Source organism: Rattus norvegicus, chromosome 11 (assembly GCF_021556685.1).
Source record: "Rattus norvegicus strain SHRSP/BbbUtx chromosome 11, alternate assembly SHRSP_T2T, whole genome shotgun sequence".
In the NCBI taxonomy this organism is placed as follows: Eukaryota; Metazoa; Chordata; class Mammalia; order Rodentia; family Muridae; genus Rattus; species Rattus norvegicus.
The window spans coordinates 20,457,954-20,478,661 of NC_141544.1; positions in this window are offsets into that span (position 1 = coordinate 20,457,954).

A 20,708-nucleotide genomic window follows, 5' to 3' on the forward strand; every position below is an offset into this window, starting at 1 on the left:
TTAATCTTTTTCTTTACAGTCCAGATTTTTACCCCTCCTTCTCTACCCTCTGACTGTTCCACATCTCATACCTACTCCCTTGTCTCCATGAGGATGTCCCCAACCCCCACACCTCATTCCCACCCCCACCCCCACCCCCACACCCTACCCCACCAGACCTAACCACTCACTGGGGACTCCAGTCTCTTGAAAATTAGGAGCATCTTCTCTGGCTGAACCCAAATCGAGTAGTCCTCTGCTGTATATGTGTTGGGGTCGTCGTATCAGCTGGTGTATGGTGCCTGATTGGTGGTCCAGTGTCTGAGAGATCTCTGAGGTCCAGGTTAATTGAGACTGCTGGTCCTCCTACAGGATTTCCCTTCTTCTCAGCTTTTTTCAGCTTTTTCCTAATTCCACCACAGTTCAGCAACTTCTGTACATTGGTTGGGTGCAAATATTTGCATCTGAGTCTTTCACCTGCTTGTTGGGTCTTTTAAAGGGCATTCGTGATAGGTCCCTTTTTTTATGAGCACTCCATAGCCTCAGTAATGGTTTCAGACCTTGGGATCTCCCCTTGAGCTAGATCCCATTTTGTGCCTGTTGTTTGACCTAATTTTCCTCAGGCTCTTCTCTATTTCCATTTCTGCCCATGGCAACTCCTTCTCTCACTCCATGCCCTGTCTTTCTGCTTGAGCTGGGCTCAACATGTTCTCTCTCCCCACTTTAAGGCATTTCATCTACGGTCCCTTCCTTGGACTACTGAGAGTATGAAGGTGAGAGACTCTCCATAATATTTTTTAAATCTGAAAAATAAGACAACACAGAGGACTCAAAATAAGGCAATTTAACATTTAAGAGAAATAACATTAAATAGGAGAAAAAGACAGAAAACAAAAACTATTGCTATTAAATGTGGGTACTCAGCAGTAAATATTAATAATATAAATTATGTGATTAAATATATTTCTGTAAAAGTGGATAATGTATCATACATTATGATTTTGTGCTTTGTATTTATATGCAAAACAATATTAATAGAGGAATTAGAAGAGAAAAAATAGCACATTTATAAAAATGAAGTATGTAAGAACCAATTAAATTAGTTGGCCAGAGTAGAATGGCAATCTGTTTTAAATGTTTCTGGAAGCTATTCTACTGAACTTAGTGGGGAGACGTAGCCCCAGCCAGATATCTCTTGCCATTAAATAAAACCTCCCATATTGTGTTGTTGGTCTAGGGGATTCATAGAAACCAACAATTGAGACTATTGCCCTCCACAAACTGAGAGTAAGGGTCAATTGCTGAAATCTACATGATGCATTGAACAGGAGGGCATTGAGCTGGAAACATCTAAGTCTTTCCCCCTATTGAAAAATGTTTTTGGTAAGTAGAAGCTTCTTTGTGTACTACTAAATGAGAAACATAAACCCCAACCCACAAAAAAACCCTTACTCTACAATAGAGCAATAGGGACATAAAAGTTTTGGATGTAACCAACTACAATGTAATTGGACTTAATGTCCACTCCATTAGATAAAAATCCATGTCTGAAACTGCTCAGATGGCATTTTATATTTGTTTCTTGTTTCTTTTCTGTGGGTATTTTTTTGTTGTTGTTGTTCTTCATTTGCTTGTTTTGTCCTCTTAATATTTTTTTTTATTTTACTTTGTTATTATCTTTCTTTTTAGTTTTAATTTTTTCTTGTAGATATTTCATTGTTTTCTAATGAGAAGGATCAAGAAAAGGTATTGATTTTGGGTGCATGGACAAGTAGGGAGAATCTTGGAGGAGTTAGAAAAGCATAAATTATAATCAGAATATATTGCTTGAAAAAGGTCAATTTTCAATAAATGTCAAAGAGTAGATTTTAAAACATGATTATTCTCTGTGGGTTCTCGGTTAGTTGACACTTTTGCTCTTTCTATGGACTTACCATCCCTTCAGTCCTTCCTCTCACTCTTCCATATTGTCCCCGACCTCAGTCTAATGGTTGACTGTAATACCCTCAGAGGACCCAGGGGTAAGCCAAAAACTAAGGAGCACTCATGGGCTGGCTCCTAGCGCTGGGTACATAGGTAGCAGAGGGATCCTTTGTATGGCCTCAGTTGGAGAGGATGGGCTTAATCCTGTGGTAATGTGATGCCCCAGGGGAGAGGGATGCTGGTGGGGGTGAGGTGGGGTGGGTTGGCGGATGGGGGAGCACCCTCTCAGGGGATGTGGAGAAGAACTGGAGGACGGATGGGGAACTTTGGGAAGCAGGCAACATTTGGAATGTAAATAAAATGATTTAATAAATATCTTTAAGTAAAACTTAAAAGAAAGAAAGAAAGAAAGAAAGAAAGAAAGAAAGATGATTATCTTCTAAATCTGAACATCCTGAACTACAGATAGTATAATTATATCTCATTAAGTAGAAAATACGTTTACCTCCAGAGGAGAAATCAAAAGAGCTAGATGTGAGGACAGTTTATTTACTAGAAAATGATCTATTTTATAATGTATTTCTCATCATAAAACATACATAGATTCATATATATATATATATAATTATATCATTTAATAGTCAATAATTGGAAGACTTATTACCTTTCTTTATAATTTAAATGTGTTGAGCATAGGTAACAGAAATTATATGACAGTTTCTCACATTGCTCAGAGACTAAGACCTAATGCTAATAAATATAAATAAATATGAATGAACAGCTATTTATTTGTTATAATAAGAATATACATTAGAGAATTTACTGTAATTTTTTCTCTTAAGACGTAACCTAAAATTTGTATTATGCTTTTAATTTTCTTCAAAACCCATGTTGAAATGGAATTATCATTGTAACAATGTATGCCTGAGGGGCTTTTAGTAGGAAATTAAGCTAGCAGCATTTTTCTCTCATGAATGAATTAGTGCCATTATCTCTCAGGGGTCCTCCTGATTAAGAAACAGAAAGAGAAAAAGTTATTTTCTTTCTGTCTTTCTTCTGCCACATATAGAACAATGAACCTTTACCACAGGTCACTGACTTATAACTGTCACAGTATTTATAAATGTGAGTTAGATAATACAAATAGTCTATAAATTACTCAGTCAATTGTTGCATCATTGGAAACAATAGACTATCAACTATCTTAAAAATGTAATATATTTTAGTTTCAAATGAATAATTTGTGTTCCCTATTTTAATATGATATTCAGTAGTTTAGAAGGAGATGGATATAAATCAGTCTAGTCCGTTTACTATAACAGCATGCTGAGGCTTCAGGTTTATAAACACAACTATCAAGTGATTTTGAAATAATGAAAAATATCCAATTCAAAGGGTTCAAAAAAGTCCTTATTAAAAGTTACTAATTTGCCAATGCATAAGTTGTGTTTAAAAGTTATAAGTGAAAACATGAATATAATGAAATCTCAAAATATATGGAAATGTGTCATGTATAATAAATTAAATGTAATATAATACTGTGATATAATAACCAAAATGGAATAAATTATTTATTCCTAATATTCATATGGTTGAGAAAGACTCTGCATTTTATTTAATGGTGACTAAATTGTGGTTTTATATTTTAGGGCTCTTTCATTTAGTATGCACAATATACTTTATCACTGTTTGCAGAGCTTCAAAAGATAAGATGAACTTATGATGTCTCCTAACTGAATTCTAATATATCCAGAAAGAAAAAATACTGTTCAATTGCCTGGTTTATGATTTATAGAGGAGATATAATGCGGATTGATAAAAGCTGACTCATTAATGTTTGAAAGTATTTGGGTCCACCGAGGCAGTCATATGGTACTCACCATGCTGGTAACTACACCATTAAGTACATGTAACTATACCAAGAGTGTGGTTGTTTTGCTACTGACACAATTACATAGATTATAGTTATTCTGAGAGCCACTTGCAAAGAATATATGAATATTTTTCTGAAAACTCATAAGAATTATGCCAGGTCAACTTCCATATTGTGCTTGACAAACAAGATAAAACAGGAAAAACTCAAAAAATTAACTTCTCATAAAAAGATTAACAATGAACTAGACATACTGACTTTTAGTAAGTGATTCAGATTGTTTCATCAATAAGAGAAAGGACTGGAAGGGGTTGAAGGGACTCAAGACCCCATATGAACAACAATGTCAAGCAACCAGAGCTTCCAGGGACTAAGCCACTACCTAAAGACTATACATGGACTGACCCTGAACTCTGACCTCATAGGTAGCAATGAATATCCTAGTAAGAGCACCAGTGGAAGGGGAAGCCCTTGGTGCTGCCAAGACTGAACCCTCAGTGAATGTGATTGTTGGGGAGAGGGCAGTAATGGGGGGAGGATGGGGAGGGGAACATCCATATAGAAGGAGAGGGGGAGGGGTTAGGGGGATGTTGGCCAGGAAACCGGGAAGGGGAATAACAATCGAAATGTAAATAAGAAATACTCAAGATAATAAAGATAGAAAAAAATAATAATTTGAAATTACTTTTAAGATTTCTACACGATTGCCTCAATGGATTTGCCTACTTTGTGAAAGCTTCATGACCCCTTCCTCAGTTATGAACAGAAATGAGTGATTTTATTATTTTTAAAAGAGCAAGTTTACAGCCTGAAGGATAGTGATGGTATTAATTCTTCTCTGGAATTCTTAATTTCAAGATGTTTTTGTGTTCACGTGCATTTTTTGATTACTCGGAATTAATCACATTTGGTTGTTATTTAATTTTTCCTTAGTTTTTTTTACAAAGTATTTTTAATCAATTTATATAATTTATTTAGAATTAGAAGTCTTCATGTATTTATTCTGTATTCATTTTTTGGGGGTGGCTCTGTACTTTATCTTTTTGTGAGTAATACTGTCAAAGGGGTATTTCTTTGCATACTTGTTAAAGTCATTTGTCACATTATTCCATTCTTAGACATTCTTAGGTAATTTTTTTGAGTAATTCCTGTTTTGTTTCCTATGCATCTATCTTCCTGCTTACCGACTTTCCCCAGTGTCATTACTTGGTACATTATAAATCAGGCTATGGAGATCAAACCGATCTATAAAACTTGTCTGATGACGGTTCTGAACTAAATAGGGAGTCAACTCCATCTTCCCAATTTTAACATTTCTGTGTTGGCATTAAATTTTCCTTCAGATAAGACTTAACTTCTAATTGCCTGTGGCCAGTTTTAGTCTCATTATTCCTCAAGAGAAATTGAAAGTGTCTTTGAGTGGGATCCCTGAGGGAAAAGAATTTGTTTGAGAGAGCTGAAGGTATGGTACAATGTGGAGGTGGCTGAGACAAATGAAAGGAGTCTGAATATTTTATGACAGATTTGTTAGGAGGTTTTAGTATAAGGGAAAAATGACAGGAAGTATAAAAATTTAAATTGAGCTAATGGAATGATGGACTTGCACCAGCTCATATAGAAAAAAAAATTTTTTTGCAAGGATTCTTAACACATTGTACTTAGAATAGTGTTTTCATTGTAAATAGTTTGAAAAAGGCATTTTGGTAGGGTTTTTTTTTTTCTCCTACAATTATTGACATTAGTCTAGGAAGGATAGAAATAAAAAGGAGCTTAGTATCCTCAAACTAGAGGGATTACTGTGTGATTGAGAATGTACAGAGCAGGAGAAAGGTTGAAACCCAGAGCCAGCCTTAATATATGTCATGTATACTTGCTACAATTTTTCATTTTATGGATTTTGCTTTTATTCAAGGAATGTCCTTGACTCCTCATTTAAAAATGTATCTGTATTCTTTCCTTTCACCTCCTCCAATTCTCTTATACATCTCCAAATAAAGCTTGAGCAATTGCATGCAATAATTTTTCTAACGTTAGCAAAACAAAACAAAACCTAGAAGAAAAGTATATGAAAGTTTGACTTTTCTGTATATGTTTTAATTCACGTCTATGGCTACATTTGTGTAGTTTTCATTAAGTATTTTGTAAGACAATACCAAAGTAAATAGAAACATGCTTATTCCTTACAAATAGCAATCATGCTTAACAAAAGGGAGTTTAAGGCTACTAGCTTTCAATATGAGAAACTAGGCATATCATGTCACCAAAGCACAGATAAGTATCTGCTTAGGATGGAAACACAATTTGTAGTACTCCTGCAGTTTCTCTTCTTTTATTTAAAAGTCTTCATAAACTCAGAATTCTCATCCAGCACAGACATCACAAATGAGCAACTAATCTGTTTCACCTGCATTCCAAGACGTAGCAGGCACTGTGGGTTGTAAGGTGAGGGTATGAATAAAGAGAAGGCACAAGACAATTGACTGGAGACTAAACCACTCACTAGTACTTAGTGCTCTGGTGGAAATATAATTTAAACGTCTTTGTTCCTTTTAGAAGGATGACTGTGGTCCCCAATCTAGCATAGGAATATGCTTACAGTTTCCGAGGGATATCACAGCAACAGAGACAGGAGCATTATAAGTAACTGGTTACTCCTCTTCAGTGTCCGGATTCTATTTAAGGCTCCTTGTACCAGGACTGCTAAATATTATAGAGGAGAAAAGTCACAAGATATCTGGAGCGGTTTCTTTGTTTTATATCGAACATTCTTAAAACTAGCAGTTGAAAAAACAAACTGATAGAATGTACAGAAGCTTGTTTCAGGAGCACAATAACTTGGTTTGCACAATGAAAATGAAACTATAGGAACTGACTTTTGTCTGTTGGACAGGACCTTACATTTTTTTCCTATTAACATTTAGAAATGTGTCACATGATTTCCTATAAAATAAGTGTTTCACCAATAAATATGTTAAGTCCAACCGTAAGTGAATACTATAAATATATTCCTGAAATGATTTTTCACATCAAAGTAATGAAAATATATTATGATAAGAGATAAAATATCCACTAAATACAGTGAACAATATTTCCAGTTTGTAAATTACTCTAAACACAACAAAAATCGAGAGAATTGGCATTACACTAGTCCAATTTTTGTCTTTAATTCAGGATTTTAAGACTGATTTCAAGAGCGTCAACATATTTAAAACACTGTATTTCCATGCTTTAATTATTTAGTAATATTAAAAATAAATATTATTTGGAGTATGCCATAATAGTTGTTTTAAATAATTTTAATTTTCCTGAACATTTTCTCTATTTATGTTTCAAATATTATCTCCTTTACTCCTGCTATAATAGTTTATAATGTAATATTTTTGTTTACAAATAATAATTTTCAGTAATTTTAAAACTCATACTTTTTAATTCAAGTAGTTATTTTGATTAATTAATTTTGGATGATTTAGTCAATGTCTGCCTCTACATTCTCTCAATTTCCAACAGGTTCACATTTGTGTGCGTGTGTGTGTGTTTTTACACTTTTATATTCATATAAAGGCTATATGCCTTTAAACTGTAGTTAATGTTTGTTATTTTGCCACAGATTGTGATGGTCTTTGTTGGGTACTAACTTGTGTTCTTAGTATTATAATTAGTGTTGAATTATTTTATGTCATATGAAATTCAAGTCTGTAAACCATCAGAACAGAAGAACACAATCAGAAATATGAATTTTCTATACATGGCTCAGTGAACTGTACTTAATCTTTTTGAGGCAAGTAATTTACATTCATCACTGTGTAGACATTGGTAAGGTTCTGGTATACTTTTATTTATACTATAATGCTAGGCTCAAGTTTGAATGTACTGAGTTGAAATTTTAGAACTATTGCTGATATTTCTATCCGGTAACACCAGGACAAGCTGGTGTTATCCTGTATACTTAGAAATCATAATCTATCAACTATTTTGACAAATACATTATATCTTAGTTTTGAATGAATAATTCCTGCTTACTACTTTAACTTGGTACTCTGTAGTTGGGAAGAGGATGAGAGATTCTAGTTGTGTGCTCAGGAATAAATAGAGTTAGCTGGCAATATTGGCTCAGGTTTGTAATTGCAACACTTGGGAGCCTGAGGCATACAGATCAACTGAAGCCTGAAGTCACCTGAGCTACTACTGGTGACCCTGTCACCAGTATCAACTAGAAGATGTCAAACTAAACAAGTAAATGAACAAAAGCAAGGAAAAAAACTCACATTTCAGAGCAAGTGTCATACAAATGGGTGGAGGAAGGGGCATCAAGAAAACAAAACTAGCTGAGTAGTACTCCATTGTGTAGATCAAAAACAATGACTTCACGAAATTCGTAGGCAAATGGATGGAACTAGATATCATCTTCCTGAGTGAGGCAACACAATCACAGAAAACAAACAAACAAACAAACAAACAAAACTCACACACATTATGCACTCACTGCAAAGTGGATATTAGCCCCAAAGCTCAAATTACCCAACATACAATCCACAGACTACATGACGCTCAAGAAGGATCACCAAAGTGTGGATGCTTCATTCCTTCTTAAAAGGAGGAACAAAAATATTCATAGGCAGGGATATAAAGACAAAGTTTGGAGCAGAGACTGAAGGAATGGCCATTCAGCACCTGCCCCGCCTGGGTATACAGCGCATTTATATATAGCCAGCAAAACTAGATAATATTGATGAAACCAAGAAATATATGCTGACAATAGCTTGATATAGCCGTTTCCTGAGAGACACAGCCAGAGCATGTCAAATACAAAGGCGAATGCTAGCAGCAAATCTCTGAACTGAGAACAGGGACCCCACTGGAGGAATTAAATGAAAGGATTTAAGGAGCTGAATAGGCTTGCAACCCCATAAGAACAATACCAATCAACCAGAACTCCCAGGGACTAAACCACTACCCAAAGACTATACATGGACTGACCCATGGCTTTAGCTGTGTATGTAGCAGAGGATACCCTTGTTGGGTACCAAATGAGGAGAGGCCCTTGGTCCTGCCAAGACTGGACCCCCCAGTGTAGGGGAATGTCGGGGTGAAGGGGCGAGAAGAGGAGTGGATGGGGAGGGGGAACACCAACATAGAAGAAGGGGAGGGGATGGGATGGGGGCTATGGACAGGAAACTGGGAAAGGGAATAACATTTGAAATAGAAATAAAAAATCCAATAAAAAAGAAAAAGTCAAAACTAGCATTAGCAAATGGCAAGTTTGAAGCAACATGGGGCTTTCTTTCAAAGAGCAAAGGAGAAAAGAAAAGTACAACTGTTATTGTATGGACCACAGTCTCCTCTTTGAAAGGAATACCTGTAAGTAACATATACGAAAAGCTCCATGCAATTAGTGAAAAGAGCCAATGAAAAGTTTGGTCTTGAACAGAAATGAAGATCCATCAATAAACATTTACATGAAAATTACCTTTGGTTGTGGCTACGAGTACATTTTTGTGAATCGACTAGATAAAGGATGCAGAATATAGATTATCCACATAATGTGCATCTTATATAACTACAAAATTAAAAGTGAAAACTTCAGACAAATTTCACATAGCAAAGTTTGTTTGAGCAAAGAAGAATTTAAGTGGGAAGTAAATTTTTAAAAGTTGGGACCAGAGAACTTTACTCTGAACTCTGACACTGAACAATCACAAACCAGGTAGGAAACAAACAGGAAGTTTATTCCATTGCCTATATTTAAAAATTTGCCTTATTTGACTCTGCTATGACATATGAAATTGCTATAACTCGTTAGATCCTGAAGGTTAGTGATTGTCTGGCTGAAATTTACCTATGTACGTGTAAGTTTACTTTGTAGTGCATCATGAAATGGAAGTGGTTTCAGGCCACATTTAAACTGATCCTCATTAGTAATGAGATGGGATGTTGGTGAGATAGTTTATCTAGTAAAAATTCAAAAGAAAACAACACAAATAATAAACAGAACAAAGAAACAAAAAAACAAACTCATAGTACTTCAAGTCTAACCTCTAGACCCCACAAAGGTCTGAGAAGAGACCTGACTCCTGCAGGTATGCAAGTCACCCCCTGACATCCCCTACAACAGAGCCAACCCTCCACGACTGAAATAACAATAGGTATAAAACACCAGACAGAAAGGAGATGACAACTGATGTAAATGAATAATGGAAGAACAACCACCTATAGGTGTTTAGGAGGAAGAAGCTATTATTTAATACAAACATTAGAAGACATTTAGAGGAGGACTAGGCAAATCATAGATTAATTATGTTCTTTCTTCTGATTATGTATATCTTCTCTGATCACCTAAGAAAAATGAATTACAGAAAAATGTAAACACTAAGAAAATGCAACCAATTTCTATTGCTTATAATGATCCATCTTGAGCTATATTCGAATTCACCCATTATTTCTCTTGAAACCAAGATCAAATTTATAAATCATATTACCGTCACATATCCTATATTGCAGCATTTCACATAACTATACCAGAAATTAAAATCAATTAAATCTCATTAATATTTGATTGTTTCTAAATTTATTTTAATAGAGATTCAATTGATTATGAAGGATTTTGCTAAGGTATTACTAAATGTGCTTTGATATTTTATCTTCTAACAAAATATCAATTTCTGTAGCACATTTGGTCATTGCATAATTTCATGTTTAGCAGAAGCCCAACCAATTTTCATAAGAAAGGTAATTGAGAGATAAATCAATTTATGAGAATGTGATGTTAATAATAAGAAATGCATTTAAATATTGTTTTCCATGGCTTGAATGTTTCCCAAATGATCACTTAGTTAAAACAATTTCAGTCATTTGTTCCACGGGATACTTCAAATATTAATGATTGTAATGATTATTTACTGATAACTTGGTCACATGGGTCTTGAAGACAGAAAGTGACCCAGTGAGACAAAAAAATAAGAATTAAGGGAAAAATTAACAATTTAGAGAAAGAAACAAACAGAAACTTCAGTTAATTTACTGAAAATATTTAAGAGCAATTTCTTTACAACAGTAGGTATTTGGTAGATAAATAAAACTTCAGATACATCAACAATTAAAATAGCATAATATTTACAAAAGATAAGATACAGGTATTACAGATTGCTTGTTTAATGGAAATAATCAAATATATTTTGTGCAGTAAGAAAAGTGTGAGTTGATTGATAAAACTCATGGAAGCAAAATAACTCTTCTAGTTAAAACAATATAACCTAATTGAACATGATGATATCTGTGCAGTAAGAAGTTAAAAGTGAAACTTGTTTGATACAACTTGTGGAAGCAAAAATAACACTACTAGTTAAAAAAAAAGATAACCCAATTGAACACTCTAACATCATTAAGAAGAGAAGAGAAGAGTATGGTATAGAAAACAGAAATGGGGGTTGGAGATTTAGCTCGCGCAAGGCCCTGGGTTCGGTCCCCAGCTCAAAAAAAAAAAAGAAAAAGAAAAAGAAAAGAAAACAGAAATGAGTAGGAATTGTCATAGCAAAGGCACCGTTACTTGTAAACCTAATTCAAATAAATTATAGGCACAAATGAAATCTCAAAGTTATAGATCATTGATCTTATGTGCTTACATGAGTAGTTTATTTAATTCCCTTTCTTGACTGTGGTTTTTGCAATCCAGATAATTCAAACTGTGTATTTCTAAGAATGATTATTGTGGACACATAAATTTAGTCACAATTGCTTTCAGTAATAGACTCTGTGGTTTTATTCAAGCTGGAAATAGAGGGGCTTAATGAATGATTAATTCAATTGATATGTCATAAAATACAGTAATTATCCAGATACAATTCTTACCTATAAAATTAATTAATCTGAACTAAGTTTGTCTTGTAAACATTTGAGTCATAAAGCAGAATTGATTTACAGAATTAAAGCAGATGGCATTGTTCTTTTTCTAATAGTCTTTTTAGTGGAATGACTTATTAATACAGATTTATGGAACACAACTTCAACAAACACTTCTGATATTTAGAAATGTAATATAGACACTGAGATGAACTGTTTTGTCTAAGTATGTCTTCTTCTATTTAGAAATATTATGAAATCATGAACAGATTGGCCCTTAAGGTAATTAACTGTTATATTGAGAAAGAGTTGTTTGTGTTAACAACTGATATTATATGTTTAGTGTCTTTATAAGATATTATATACTTTTATCATATAGGAAAGTTAATAGATGCAAATATGGAAATCATGTAGATTTTTTTCTGATGGTATAAGAATTTCCAGTTTCACATCGAGTCCATTTAGAGTCACCTGGCATGATTTTGGCATCAAGCAATGCTCATATTGACTGATCTCATTAAACAAATGCACATTTATGGCTGTTTCCTCTTCTTGCTTTTGTTTCTAGAAATCACAACTTATTTTAATCTTTAAGCTAATATATCTAGAACTAGTTTCCAAATTAGTAAATTAGACCTTCCAAATTTGCCCAAGTTTACTCTAACAGTAATCAATGTTAATTTCCTTTATGTTCGGTGGCATTATTTACTTTTGTATTGGAAGTTCAATTATTTGCAATTAGAGTTGCAGTATATTAAGATAAATGTGATATAGCGTGTAAATTATACGTTACAGAGACTCAATGTTTGTTAATGAATGCACTGGACATTGTCTACAACATAATGTTTGGATAAATTAGAGGTTATTAATTTGAGCATTCATGTCTATAAAACAAATATAAGAGCACCTTGAATTTATTAAAGAGATTTTAATATCATGAGTAAAATATTCTCAACTTCATGTCAAATTTCTTAATATTTTAAAGTTGAAACAACTTGCATTATTTTATATAATTAAACACAATTTAGTCAGTGGGACATATATATATATATGTATATATATATATATATAATCTTAAAAACAAAATTCATGCTTACTCTTAGTACTTCTCTGCTCTCGTGCCCTCTTTCCCTTCCTCCCTTCTCTCCCAATTCTGCCCATACCCTTCCCCCCATGTGGCCATAGCTGGCCTCCTTTCCTTCTCCCCTCTTCTACTCTTCTCTCATTAAACTTCTCCACGTGGAATAAAAAACAAAAAACAAAATTCATTTTTTTCTTTCATTTCACAAGTCAAATCTGCAGCAGGTGTTTTTACAAAACAGGACTACACGACAAAGAAGAATTAAAGTTTTTATTTATCAAAATTTTAAAATGGCATACAGAATATCTGTGCTTCTATTTTCTTTTAGCATGCTGGGGTTGCCTGGTTTATGGTTTTTTTTTTATTATTAACTTGAGTATTTCTTATATACATTTCGAGTGTTATTCCTTTTCCCGGTTTCCGGGCAAACATCCCCCTCCCCCCTCCCCTTCCTTATGGGTGTTCCCCTCCTCACCCTCCCCACATTGCCGCCCTCCCCCCATAGTCTAGTTCACTGGGGGTTCAGTCTTAGCAGGACTCAGGGCTTCCCCTTCCACTGGTGCTCTTACTAGGATATTCATTGCTTCCTATGCGGTCAGAGTCCAGGGTCAGTCCATGTATAGTCTTTAGGTAGTGGCTTAGTCCCTGGAAGCTCTGGTTGCTTGGCATTGTTGTACATATGGGGTCTCGAGCCCCTTCAAGCTCTTCCAGTTCTTTCTCTGATTCCTTCAACGGGGGTCACATTCTCAGTTCAGTGGTTTGCTGCTGGCATTCGCCTCTGTATTTGCGGTATTCTGGCTGTGTCTCTCAGGAACGATCTACATCCGGCTCCTGTCTCCCTGCACTTCTTTGCTTCATCCATCTTGTCTAATTGGGTGGCTGTATATGTATGGGCCACATGTGGGGCAGGCTCTGAATGGGTGTTCCTTCAGTCTCTGTTTTAATCTTGGCCTCTCTCTTCCCTGCCAAGGGTAAGCTTGTTCCCCTTTTAAAGAAGGAGTGAAGCATTCACATTTTGATCATCCTTCTTGAGTTTCATTTGTTCTAGGCATCTAGCGTAATTCAAGCATTTGGGCTAACAGCAACTTATCAATGAGTGCATACCATGTATGTCTTTCTGTGATTGGGTTAGCTCACTCAGGATGATATTTTCCAGTTCCACACATTTGCCCACGAATTTCATAAAGTCATTGTTTTTGATAGCTGAGTAATATTCCATTGTGTAGATGTACCACATTTTCTGTATCCATTCCTCTGTTGAAGGGCATCTGGGTTCTTTCTAGCTTCTGGCTATTATAAATAAGGCTGTGATGAACATAGTGGAGCACATGTCTTTTTTATATGTTGGGGAATCTTTTGGGTATATGCCCAAGAGAGGTATAGCTGGATCCTCAGGCAGTTCAATGTCCAATTTTCTGAGGAACCTCCAGACTGATTTCCAGAATGGTTGTACCAGTCTGCAACCCCACTAACAATGGAGTAGTGTTCCTCTTTCTCCGCATCCTCGCCGGCATTTGCTGTCACCTGAGTTTTTGATCTTAGCCATTCTCACTGGTGTGAGGTGAAATCTCAGGGTTGTTTTGATTTGCATTTCCCTTATGACTAAAGATGTTGAACATTTCTTTAGGTGTTTCTCAGCCATTCGGCATTCCTCAGCTGTGAAATGTTTGTTTACATCTGAACCCCATTTTTAATAGGGTTATTTGTCTCCCTGCGGTCTAACTTCTTGAGTTCTTTGTATATTTTGGATATAAGGCCTCTATCTGTTGAAGGATTGGTAAAGATCTTTTCCCAATCTGTTGGTTGCCATTTTGTCTTAACCACAGTGTCCTTTGCCTTACAGAAGCTTTGCAGTTTTATGAGATCCCATTTGCCGATTCTTGATCTTAGAGCATAAGTCATTGGTGTTTTGTTCTGGAAATTTTTCCAGTGCCCATGTGTTCCAGATGCTTCCCTAGATTTTCTTCTATTAGTTTGAGTGTGTCTGGTTTGATGTGGAGGTCCTTGATCCACTTGGACTTAAGCTTTGTACAGGGTGATAAGCATGGATCGATCTGCATTCTTCTACATGTTGACCTCCAGTTGAACCAGCACCATTTGCTGAACATGCTATCTTTTTTCCATTGGATGGTTTTGGCTCCTTTGTCAAAAATCAAGTGACCATAGGTGTCTGGGTTCATTTCTGGGTCTTCAATTCTATTCCATTGGTCTATCTGTCTGTCTCTGTACCAATACCGTGCAGTTTTTAATCACTATTGCTCTGCAATTCTACTTGAGTTCAGGGATAGTGATTCCCCCTGAAATCCTTTTATTATTGAGGATAGTTTTAGCTATCCTGGGTTTTTTGTTATTCCAGATGAATTTGCAAATTGTTCTGTCTAACTCTTTGAAGAATTGGATTGGTATTTTGATGGGGATTGCATTGAATCTGTAGATCGCTTTTGGTAAAATGGCCATTTTTACTATATTAATCCTGCCAATCCATGAGCATGGGAGATCATTCCATCTTCTGAGGTCATCTTCAATTTCTTTCTTCAGTGTCTTGAAGTTCTTATTGTACAAATATATTACTTGCTTGGTTAAAATCACACCGAGGTACTTTATATTATTTGGGTCTATTATGAAGTGTGTCGTTTCCCTAATTTATTTCTCGGCTGGTTTCTCTTTTGTGTAGAGGAAGGCTACTGATTTATTTGAGTTAATTTTATACCCAGCCACTTTGCTGAAGTTGTTTATCAGCTTTAGTAGTTCTCTGGTGGAACTTTTGGGATCACTTAAATATACTATCATATCATCTGCAAATAGTGATAATTTGACTTCTTCTTTTCTGATCTGTATCCACTTGACCTCATTTTGTTGTCTGATTGCTCTGGCTAGAACTTCAAGAACTATATTGAATAAGTAGGGAGAGAGTGGGTAGCCTTGTCTAGTCCCTGATTTTAGTGGCATTGCTTCAAGTTTCTCTTCATTTAGTTTAATGTTAGCAACTGGTTTGCTGTATATGGCTTTTACTATGTTTAGGTATGGGCCTTGAATTCCTATTCTTTCCAGGACTTTTATCATGAAGGGGTGTTGAATTTTGACAAATGCTTTCTCAGCATCTAATGAAATGATCATGTGGTTTTTTTCTTTCAGTTTGTTTATATAATGGATCACGTTGATGGTTTTCTGTATATTAAACAATCCCTGCATGCCTGGGATGAAGCCTACTTGATCATGGTGGATGATTGTTTTCATGTGCTCTTTGATTCGGTTTGCCAGAATTTTATTGAGTATTTTTGCGTTGATATTCATAAGGGAAATTGGTCTGAAGTTCTCTTTCTTTGTTGGGTCTTTGTGTGGTTTAGGTATAAGAGTAATTGTGGCTTCATATTAGGAATTCGGTAGTGATCCATCTGTGTCAATGCTGTGGAATAGTTTGGATAATATTGGTATGAGGTCTTCTATGAAGGTCTGATAGAATTCTGCACTAATCCCGTCTGGACCCGGGCTCTTTTTGGTTGGGAGACCTTTAATGACTGCTTCTATTTCCTTAGGAGTTATGCGGTTGTTTAACTGGTTTATCTGTTCCTGATTTAACTTCGGTACCTGGTATCTGTCTAGGAAATTGTCCATTTCCTGCAGATTTTCAAGTTTTGTTGAATATAGGCTTTTATAGTAAGATCTGATGATTTTTTGAATTTCCTCTGAATCTGTAGTTATGGCTCCCTTTTCATTTTAGGTTTTGTTAATTTGGACAAACTCTCTGTGTCCTCTCGTTAGTCTGGCTAAGGGTTTATTTATCCTGTTGATTTTCTCAAAGAACCAACTTTTGGTTCTGTTGATTCTTTCTATGGTCCTTTTTGTTTCTACTTTGTTGATTTCAGCTCTTAGTTTGATTATTTCCTGCCTTCTACTCCTCCTGGGTGTATTTGCTTCTTTTTGTTCTAGAGCTTTTAGGTGTGCTCTCAACCTGCTGACATATGCTCTTTCCTGTTTCTTTCTGCAGGCACTCAGTGCTATGAGTTTTCCTCTTAGCACAGCTTTCATTGTGTCCCATAAGTTTGGGTATATTGTACCTTCATTTTCATTAAATTCTAAAAAATCTTTAATTTCTTTCTTTATTTCTTCCTTGACCAGGTTATCATTGAGTAGAGCATTGTTCAATTTCCACGTATATGTGGGCATTCTTCCCTTATTGTTATTGAAGACCAGTTTTAGGCTGTGGTGGTCTGATAGCACGCATGGGATTATTTCTATCTTTCTGTACCTGTTGAGGCCCGTTTTTTGACCAATTATATGGTCAATTTTGGAGAAAGTACCATGAGGAGCTGAGAAGAAGGTATACCCTTTTGCTTTAGGATAGAATGTTCTATAAATATCCGTTAAGTCCATTTGGCCCATGACTTCTCTTAGTCTGTCTACGTCTCTGTTTAATTTTTGTTTCCATGATCTGTCCATTGATGAGAGTGGGGTGTTGAACTCTCCTACTATTATTGTGTGATTTGCTTTGTGTGTTTTGAGCTTTAGTAAGGTTTCTTTTACATATGTAGGTGCCCTTGTATTTGGGGCATAGATATTTAGGATTGAGAGTTCATCTTGGTGGATTTTTCCTTTGATGAATATGAAGTATCCTTCCTTATCTTTTTTGATGACTATTAGTTGAAAATTGATTTTATTTGATATTAGAATGGCTACTCCAGCTTTCTTCTTCTGACCATTTGCTTGGAAAGTTGTTTTCCAGCCTTTCACTCTGAGGTAGTGTCTGTCTTTGTCTCTGAGGTGTGTTTCCTGTAGGCAGAAGAATGCAGAGTCCTCCTTGCGTATCCAGTTTGTTAATCTATGTCTTTTTATTGGGGAATTGAGGCCATTGATGTTGAGAGATATTAAGGAATAGTGATTATTGCTTCCTGTTATGTTCATATTTGGATGTGATGTTATGTTTGTGTGCTTTTCTTCTCTTTGTTTTCTTGCCAAGATGATTAGTTTCTTGCTTCTTCTAGGGTATAGCTTGCCTCCTTATGTTGGGCTTTACCATTTATTATCCTTTGTAGTGCTGGATTTGTAGAAAGATATTGTGTAAATTTGGTTTTGTCATGGTATATCTTGGTTTCTCCATCTATGTTAATTGAGAGTTTTGCAGGATACAGTAACCTGGGCTGGCATTTGTGTTCTCTTAATGTCTGTATGACATCAGTCCAGGATCAACTGGCCTTCATAGTTTCTGTCGAAAAGTCTGGTGTGATTCTGATAGGTCTGCCTTTATATGTTACTTGACCTTTTTCCCTTACTGCTTTTAATATTCTTTCTTTATTTTGTGCGTTTGGTGTTTTGAGTATTATGTGACGGTAGGTGTTTCTTTTCTGGTCCAATCTATTTGGAGTTCTGTAGGCTTCTTGTATGCCTATGGGTATCTCTTTTTTTAGGTTAGGGAAGTTTTCTTCTATGATTTTGTTGAAGATATTTACTGGTCCTGTGAGCTGGGAGTCTTCACTCTCTTCTATACCTATTATCCTTAGGTTTGATCTTCTCATTGAGTCCTGGATTTCCTGTATGTTTTGGACCAGTAGCTTTTTCTGCTTTACATTATCTTTGACAGTTGAGTCAATGATTTCTATGGAATCTTCTGCTCCTGAGATTCTCTCTTCCATCTCTTGTATTCTGTTGGTGAAGCTTGTATCTACAGCTCCTTGTCTCTTCTTTTGGTTTTCTATGTCCAGGGTTGTTTCCATGTGTTCTTTCTTGATTGCTTCTATTTCCATTTTTAATTCCTTCAACTGTTTGATTGTGTTTTCCTGGAATTCTCTCAGGGATTTTTGTGACTCCTCTCTATGGGCTTCTACTTGTTTATTTATGATTTCCTGGAATTCTTTCAGGGATTTTTGTACTTCCTCTCTGTAGGCTTCTACTTGTTCTCTAAGGGAGTTCTTCACGTCTTTCTTGAAGTCCTCCAGCATCATGATCAAATATGATTTTGAAACTAGATCTTGCTTTTCTGGTGTGTTTGGATATTCCATGTTTGTTTTGATGGGAGAATTGGGCTCCGATGGTGCCATGTAGTCTTGGTTTCTGTTGCTTGGGTTCCTGCACTTGCCTCTCGCCATCAGATTATCTCTAGTGTTACTTTGTTCTATTTCTGACAGTGGCTAGACTGTCCTATAAGCCTGTGTGTCAGGAGTTCTGTAGACCTGTTTTCCTGTTTTCTTTCAGCCTGTTATGGGGACAGAGTGTTCTGCTTTCGGGCGTGTAGTTTTTCCTCTCTACAGGTCTTCAGCTGTTCCTGTGGGCCTGTGTCTTGAGTTCACCAGGCAGGTCTCTTGCAGCAGAAAAGTTGGTCTTACCTGTGGTCCCAAGGCTCAAGTTTGCTCGTGGGGTGCTGCCCATGAGGTCTCTGCGCCGGCAGCAACCAGGAAGATCTGGCCGCTGTTTCCGGGAGCTTCAGTGCACCAGGGTTCCAGATGGCGTTTGGTGTTTTCCTCTGGAATCAGTAATGTGTGCAGAGTGCAGTCTCTTCTGGTTTCCCAAGCGTGTCTGCCTCTCTGAAGGTTTAGCTCTCCCTCCCACGGGATTTGGGTGCAGAGAACTGTTTATCCGGTCTGTTCCTTCAGGTTCAGGCGGTGTCTCAGGCGCAGGGGTCCTGCCGCTCCTGGGCCCTCCCCCACGGGAACCCAGAAGCCTTATACAGTTTCCTCTTGGGCCAGGGATGTGGGCAGGGGTGGGCAGTGTTGGTGGTCTCTTCAGCTCTGCAGCCTCAGGAGTGCCCACCTGACCAGGTGGTGAGGTCTCTCTCCCACGGTGTCTGGGAGCAGAGAGCTGCTGCAGGCCGGGATCCGCAGGTGTCCTGGTTTATGTTTTTAATGGCTTTTTTTGTTCTGAGACTACAGATCCATCATTGTCCCTTTCAGTGTCTTCTCTAAGGTTTCCCACACGATCCTCTGCACATTCTTTCAAAGTCTTGGCCACTTCTTTCGTTAATTCTTGTTACATACACACATAAACTTACCAAGTCACCATAATTACTAAATATATCTAAATACTGGTCCCTGTGCTCACATATTTACAAGTATAAAATATAGTACTTCTTAGGAAAAATAGTTCATGAATATTTAATAAATGTGATACTTAAAAGCAGATATATGTGCTTTCCTAGAAATTGTGTGCTTCGTATATCTTACAGGATAAATACATATGCATGTATTTAATGTATATTTAATAATAAATGCATATATTTTTAGTATATATTTAATATTCTAATAAGATGTTACATAGATTACAAATATAATTTATTTGTTTGGGATAGTTTAGATCACCTTTCATTGCAATTATAATACACATTTTATATCTCTACAGAAAATATTACATTTTATTCTGATTTAAAATATTTTCTGATTTATTTTATTTTATGTGTATGAGTATTTTAATTACATGGATATATGTGTATAATGTGTATGTTTGATGTAAGCAGGATGTCAAATGACGGCGATAGATCACCTAAATCTGCCATTAATGATGGTTGAGGGTCACCATGTGCTTGCTAAGAACTCAACCTGTGTTTTACACAAGAGCAACAAGAGCCATCCTTCCAGCACCTTTATTCAGACTTTGATTTTTTAAAATAGAAAAATATTTAATTGTACAAGAATTGAGATCCTTGAAAAAGACGTGGAGCTACTTTAAGAAATGTGGTTCATTTATGCAATAGAATACTATTCACCTATGAAAAAGAAAGACAACATGAATTTGGCAGGCACATAGATGGAACTAGAAAATATCATCCTGACTGAGGTAACCCAGAGCCAAATAGACATACTTGGTATGCATTACTGATAGGTGGTTATTAGCCCCAAAGCACAGAATACCCAGGATATAACTCACTGACCTTAAGAAGTGTAACATGAAGGAAGGCCCAAGTGATGATGCTTCAGTCCCACTTAGAAGAAAAAACAAAAACAGTAAGGAGAGGGAGGGAAGGATCTGGGTGGGAGGTGGGATATGTAAGGGTAGGGGATCAGGATCAGATATTGGCGGGGGGACGTC